We start from the raw sequence: 7,619 nt of genomic DNA on the forward strand, positions 1-7,619 counted from the left end.
TCGATCTGAAACTTGCTGAGCATGTTTCTATCATCATTATGCACCTCCCATAGCAAAATTGCGATCAATGGATGCACAGATTCCTGGAAAAATGGAAAATGGCTAAATATTTCAGAGATCAATTTCTCAAAAACCGTGCATCAGAATCGGCTGAAACTGCTTGGGTAGGCTACTATCACCCATGTGCATCTCCCCATGAAACAAGTTTTGAAACAGATGCACGGATATGGAGAAAATGAAAAAATGGCTGATGGTGATGGAGGCTGATTTCTTGGAAACCATGCATCGGAATGGGCCGAAACTGCTCGGGCATGTTGCCATCATCCCTATACAATTCCCTATAAAATGATTTTTCAAATGGATGCATGGTTTTCAAGTTAGGGCAAAAACAAATTCTGTTCTATGTATTTTTTCTTCAAAGCATTCTGCAAGTTCTTGCATGGAAAGAAAAGCTAAGCTTGGGCTTTGATGCAGGCATGGAGATAATGGAGTAGGAGTTTTAAGATTGCAGGAGGACTTCTGAATCCTTGTGGAAGCTATCGTGTTCGCCAAACCACCTTTTTGCAATCCATTTTTAGCTTCTTGCAATTTCTACAGGAACTTCCTGTAGAAAACACAGTTTTCATAAAAGAAGCATAATGAGGTGGAAAAAATGATGGAAAAGGGTGAGGAATGGAAACATGGATGCTTGCAGGCATAACCAATAGATTCCAAGCTTTAGATTCCCTTCCAAAATCGAATCTGGCTTGCCTGAAGGTTCTACAGGATGTTTCCTGTAGAAATATAGAACTTCCTGTAGAAGGCACAAAAACTCCTTTGTATTTGTTTTGAGTGACCCTCCTGATCTACAATGTCCTTCTTGCAACCTGCAATTATCTAATGGAAATTAGGTTTATTTTTATTTTTATTTTTCTCTTTTTTTTATTGAAAAACAACTAGGGCGCCTCATGGAGGTTTTCACCCTAATTGCCTGCCTTGGGCGCCTCCAAGGGAGGTTTTCACCTAGAGATCTTATTCTCTTTTCTCTTTTTTCCCAACCCATTGACCACCTCATGGAGGTTTTCAATCAATGAGCCAATCTAAGGCGCCTCCGAGGAGGTTTTCACCTTAGATTTTCTTCTTATTTTTTTTTTTTTTTTTTTTTTTTTTTTTTCTCTCTACCCTACCCTACTTGAAAAACAAAATCATTTTCAAGTGTAAGAATACTTCCAATGGAGCCATGTGCACATCGAGATTAGAGACAAGATGATGTGAAGGCTCGAAATGCATGCTTTGATAGGTATCCAGATTTCAGTGACCAAATGATCTGACTTTGAAGGGATCAAACATAGCCGAGGAAGATAGTACCGCTGCAACTTAGTGACCATCTAAAACCATATCTGAATATAGCTCTGATATCCTTGGTCCTTTTGCTGATCTGGATCATTCTTCATGTCACCTTCTATCATGACCTTCTCATCTTGCTTTTTTTGCTGATCTTTCTCTTGAGTACATGGAGGATTTGATGGTAACCATGAGGGAACTCTCTCGATCTCTGATTCTGATCTCTTCTCTTCATCAAGTGCAACCCATGGTTCTTTGATTTCCTCTTTTGAATCTTATTTTGCCTTTGGTTCTTCAATGTTGTCAATGTAATCCCTGCTTTGCAACACTCTTCCTGAGCTATGGTGAAGATCATTGAGCTCAAGAGCAGTCATTTAGACATGTTGTGTCTCAACATTGCAATTTTGCTGAGCTACTCCAATGGACAAGTTTGGAAATGATGGTATGGGTAGCTGAGTGGGGGTGTATATTTGAGATGGATGTGGATGGGGTTGTGGTTGGGCAGGCATTTGGGGTTGCCTTGGTGGAGCAGGAGGCAATGGTTGTGGATGAGCAGGTGGTGGAGGAAAAGAAGCGGGAGGAGTGTTGTATTGGGGCCTCCACCCCTGATGAGGTGCATTCCACTGAGGCTGTGTCTGAGCATAAGAGTGAAACGAATGAGCAGCTGGTTGGGCATAATATGGATCTATGAAGGAACAAGGAGGAGGTGTGAACCAGGAAGGATGAGCAGGGGGACCCCAAGAAGGCATGAAAGTGGCTTGATAGGGGTCATCATAGGTCTCGGATGTCCCTTACAGTTCCTGCTGATATGATCTAGGTTCATGTGGCCTCCTTTGGTTCATATAGTAGAGTGATTCAGTGGCTCCTTTGGTTCTCTGATATGCAACTTTAATTCCGGGCAAGGAAGGGCACTGATTCGTAGGATGGTATTCTTCACAGATGAGACACACTTCTAGGGAGTGCATTAGACATTCATTCCTAGGATGCTTTCTAGTGCACCTGGGACAAAATATGACCAAAGCACTCTTGGCTTCCTCTTGCTTCTTTTGGATCCACAGGGTATCCAATTGCATGGCAAGAAATTGCCTCATATCACTCTTGAAATCTTTCATCTGATCTTCAAATTCGTCTTTGGACAAGGGACTGCTCCCAACATTTCTGCTTGTAGCCATTTGCTCCAGAGGAATGGTTTCTTCTTCTTCTTCCCTTGAGGTTCTTCAAATATGTCTTGCTGTCCACCTAAGGGTTCTTTAATCACAACCATCGAAGAAGAGAGAATGTTGGTTGTGTGAAACAGTGGGGGTGTTGTGCAATCATTTTTCTAACTTATCTCTACTCCTACAAGGCATGCAATGAAATCTTTTTGGTTGATTTTTGCTTTTTTCTACTTCTACCTGCAAAACTGAAATAGATTGAACTGCAACTAACTATCTTGCTAAAATGAAAATGCAGAATTGAAATGAAAGCAGGAAAGGACGAATCTATTTTGCTCAAATGAAATTGCAGGAGTGAAATGCTAGTCTACGCTTGCGGAATTGAAATACTAATCTATGCTTGTAGAAATGAAATTGCGGAATTGAAATGCTAATCTATGAAAGCGGGAAAGGCTAATCTACTTTTGCATAAACGAAATTGCATAATGGAAATGAAATAAACTACTTAGCAGAAGATTGTAGTTGAAAATAGAAGAAAAGTGGCAATCACCAATACTCTGACGCTTCCGCGGCAATGGCGCCAAAAAGATGGTGAGCCCCAGTATTGCAGAAATAATGCTGCAACTCCTGAAACTCCCTTCTTTAATTTTATCAACCCGGTAGTTCGTAACAAACTTGGAAGCGACGGTGCTGTATGCACAAGTACTAGCTCTTGTCGCAGCTGTCACTTGGTCCGCTGGCACAAGTCCGCTAGGACCTTAAGCCAACTTCTATGAGCTCTTAGAAGAAGCTTTTTAACTGATGGATGAAAGCTAACTCAATGGAAGCTAATCTACTTGCGGAAAAAAACTGAAAGCCAAAAAGAAATGAAAACCCTAGCAAACCCTAATTCTACCAGCTAGTCCTGCTAATGCAAAGGAGAGAATGCAAACTACTGGAAGGGATGCCATTACTTCTATGAAGGTAAAATACATGTGTCTAGACTACCTCTACCTGAAGAAAACATTTTTTTGTAATTTTGAATAAGTTATTAGAATTATCATGCATATGCCTTTGACCGTTTTTTACTGTGCAGAGGTGGATTGGCGAGAGGAAATGTTTGGAGGAGGTCGGGAAGGTTCGGAGAGGGCCTAAGGGGTCCCTAACACCCTTCCAGAGAGTTTCAAAAAGTTTGGCTATCAAGAAACCTCATTCGTGAGCTTCTACAGGAAGTCTGCAGGGGTTCTACAGGATGTTTTAGGAATTTCTACAGGATGTTCAGAAATTTCTACAGGATGTTTAAAAATTGGATTTTGGAGGATGGGTGAGTGAGGGAAGATGCATGAATGGATATGGAGGTAGGATAGGGGTCTGAAGTGACCCAGGGACTGGTGGATGGAGTGGTGAGAGGGTGTAGAAGGCTGACTTGGCTTAAAGAAGGCTAAGACAATGATGGAGCAAGAAGGTAGGGTTACGTGGGCAAAAGGACGTGTGTGAGGCGAGGAACCTAGCTAGGAGATGGAACAGCTGGCTCTGATGAAGCTTAGGCGGATGAGAGTGTGGCAGAAATGCCTTGCACAGTGTACATTTAACCGAATCAACAAAGTCTTACAAATAATCAAAGTCCTAGCTAATCTAATCTAACTGTTAATAAAACAAATGAACAACAACTTTATTTGGAAAGAAAACCATATACATCAATCATGCAAAGAAACATTTCAGAGATCTGAACCCATAACTAACTTCTGCAAATGAAAACAGTACACTAAGGATTGCATGGTCAAGCAAACTAGTGTTTTTGTTGGGGCAGCACTGTTTCTTCAATTCCAGCCCCGGATCCAACAAGGATGAGGTGAAACTCAGAGTGTTTTTGATCCTTTTCTTGGAGCTTTTTTCCTGTTATTATCCTACCAATCTATTCTAAACATAAGAAGCTACTTTAACCATCAAAAGCAATCTAAATAACAAAGCAAGATTTAAATCTAAATAACAGATTTTATTCTAAGAATGTAGCAAAAACACATAAAGATAAACAAAGGAGGTACTGGGCACTTGAGATGGGCCCAACCCCAAGAGCTACAGCCTCCTAAGAGAGATTTAGAGCTGGTGCAAAGCTGGATTCATCTTTATTGATCAAAAGAAATGTTACATTCCAAAAACTGTCCACAAGGAGAACTTGAAAATGTGTTGAAAGCAAAGCTAATCTACTGCCTAAAAATCGAACTACAAAATGACTACAAAATGAATGCAAAATGACTAACTACTAGCTAACCAAAATGAGGCCCTAAGCCTTCTTATTTATACAAATTTAGGACCCCAACAGTCCTCCTAAACTTTAGGAACTCGGCTACCAAAACTTGTAGTTAACAACACTTTTACTAGCACTTGCTCGGCTGCCCTTGTGATGATTGATTTAGTGGCCCTTGAAGTCCGAGCTGATGGTGGAGAATTCAAGGTAAGGGCCCATAAATGAAGGGGAAACCTTCCTACAAATCCTCTCCCTTTTTCTCCCACGAATTTAGCTGCCAAGTGCTCATTAAAACCTTTGATTTTGTCTCCAAATTGACCAAAAAGACTACACAAAGCACACATTAGACTTGTTGGCATAATGACTAACCCAATTCACTCTATTAGCATAAATATAATAAAAAACATGCAATAAACTAATGAGAATGGTGGATTAAGTCAAATTAGGAGGTTGAATGAGCCCATATAATTATCCATTTTTGGGGCTCATCAATAGACACCTAGGTTTTACTTCCTGCTATTTTTGAGAGACATGTGTCTCAGATGTATTATGAACATAGGCTCTATTTTTTGACATACACACTTATTTTTTGAGCGCCTCGGTGCGCCATACGATATATATATATATATATATATATATATATATATATATATATATATATATATATATATATATATATATATATATATATATATATATATATATATATATATATTTCTATATGCAATCTATGGTTTATTACTGTGTCTAAATGCTTTCATACAATGTTTGATTACATGTTGCGTAATTGTTTGTCTAATACATGAGTTGCTAATGCATCAGTTAATGTGTTTAATCTTCTTGGAATGTGTTGACATGTGATAAAATCAAAATTTATTTCCAATAATTTGACACGTAAATGCAACCTTAAAATCCAATGATCTCTGATGGAATAATGCCTGTTAAGTTGGTGGACAACAAGTTGAGAATCCAGATTCACAACCAATGCACGAATATCGAGGTTAACAACATCGGTTAGTATTTCAATGACAACTTTATATTCAGCGACATTGTTTGTGGTACAACAAAGACAAACACCTTGAAGGTCTACTAACTCACCGTGAGGATAGTAGATCACCCATGCCGCAGAGGAAAGGTTCCGGGTACTACGGCATGCACCATCAGCTAAACCAATGTAAGGTGTACTAGACATCTGCACAAGAAATAGAAAAACACAATAAGTGGCAATTATGCCTACACAGCAAGCCATACATGCAAACACACACTGAAAACACATGTATGTACATAGAAGATGCATAAAATTCATGCATAATATTTCTTAAGATAAAGCCCATTCCAGGGCTTATCTAGAGGATTCCCTTCATAATCAATCAGCTCATAGGCCCCTTTTTGCAAAACATGTTTCACAATGTAAGGCCCATGCCACATAGGCTCGAATTTTCCTGCCCCTAGCTTATCATTTGCTTGATCATAGAGCAGGACTAGGTCTCCTTCAATGAAAGAACGAGGGTTGACAGCTTGGTCGAAGTGAGTTTTCACTCTCTTCTTTTGTGCTTCAATGACTAAAGAGGCTAGTCGACATGTCTCATCTAACCGCTCTAGGTAAAGAAGATGTTCTTCTATCGGAGTAGTGTTTGGGAGAAATTTGATGGCTAATTTAAGAGAAGGGATCTCACATTCAATCGGAAGAGTAGCCTCCAGACCATAAACCAATTGAAACGGGGTGAATCCGGTGGCATCCTTCACTGAAGTTCGATAGGCCCATAAGGTAGAAAACAACATCAAATGCCAGTTAGACTTGTGCATGCTGATGAAGCGTTGAAGCATCATGACCAAAATTTTGTTGACAGCTTCTACTTGGCCATTAGCCTGAGGATAATATGACGTTGAACTATCATGATGCAAGCCTAGCTGGGTTGTTAACTCAGTCATCATATGATTACGGAAATGAGAACCGTGATCAGTGATAATAGCCTGAGGGACTACGAATCGAGAAATTACATGATTGAATAAAAATTGAGTCACTATCTTACCGTCATTAGATAATGTAGGCATCGCCTTGGCCCATTTCGTGAAATAATCGACGGCAATGATGATATACCCATGCCCCCCAGCCGAGCGAAGGTTACAGGTCATATAATCAATGCCCCATTTAGCAAAAGGGTCGACAGTAATGACAGGGTGTAAAGGAGAGGGAGGCGCACACATCTTCCATTGGTAGATTTGGCACGCATGACAAGAGCAGACGACGAGAATGAAATCCTTAAAAATAGATGGCCAAAAATAACTAGTGCGGAGGATCTTTTTGGCAGTAGCATACCCGAACATATGACCACCATAGGCGCCAGAGTGGCAGTCATTATAAACTCATTCAACTTCCTCGAACATCAGACAACGGTGGAGAACAGAGTCAACACGGAGACGGTATAGCATGTCCCCGATAATGCGATAACACTGAGAATGATGGTGAATATGTCGCCGAGCATCCTTGGACAAATCGAGACAAAAGGAGGACGTCTGAAGGTAGACAATAATATCCCCATACCAGGGATCGAGGGTGCTAATCAAGAATAGAGACTCGTCCGGAATATGGTCCTCTAATCGAGAGGGTGCGGTAGCAGATGGTAGCAAGCAGAGCAATTTGGCGAAAACGAGGGATTTCTTAGACTTGGCCATAGTAAACTCCAACTCAAACTCTTGAAGGATGACAATCCGTTTCGAGTTTTTGCCCCTCAGCAACTGATGTGAGAAGATGTACATCATAGGGTTGCAGTTAGAAATCACCGTCGTTGTACGCAATAGGATATAATGGCAGAAACGTTGGACGGCATGAATGACTGCCAATGAAAACTTCTCAAAATAGGCATATCAAGTTTCTGTGTCAAGTAGATTGTGACTGAGATAATAGACAACAT

The sequence above is a fragment of the Pinus tabuliformis genome, chromosome 8 (genome assembly GCF_031772625.1).
Source record: "Pinus tabuliformis cultivar Carrire ecotype Pingquan chromosome 8, CPIR1, whole genome shotgun sequence".
Taxonomy (NCBI): Eukaryota; Viridiplantae; Streptophyta; class Pinopsida; order Pinales; family Pinaceae; genus Pinus; species Pinus tabuliformis.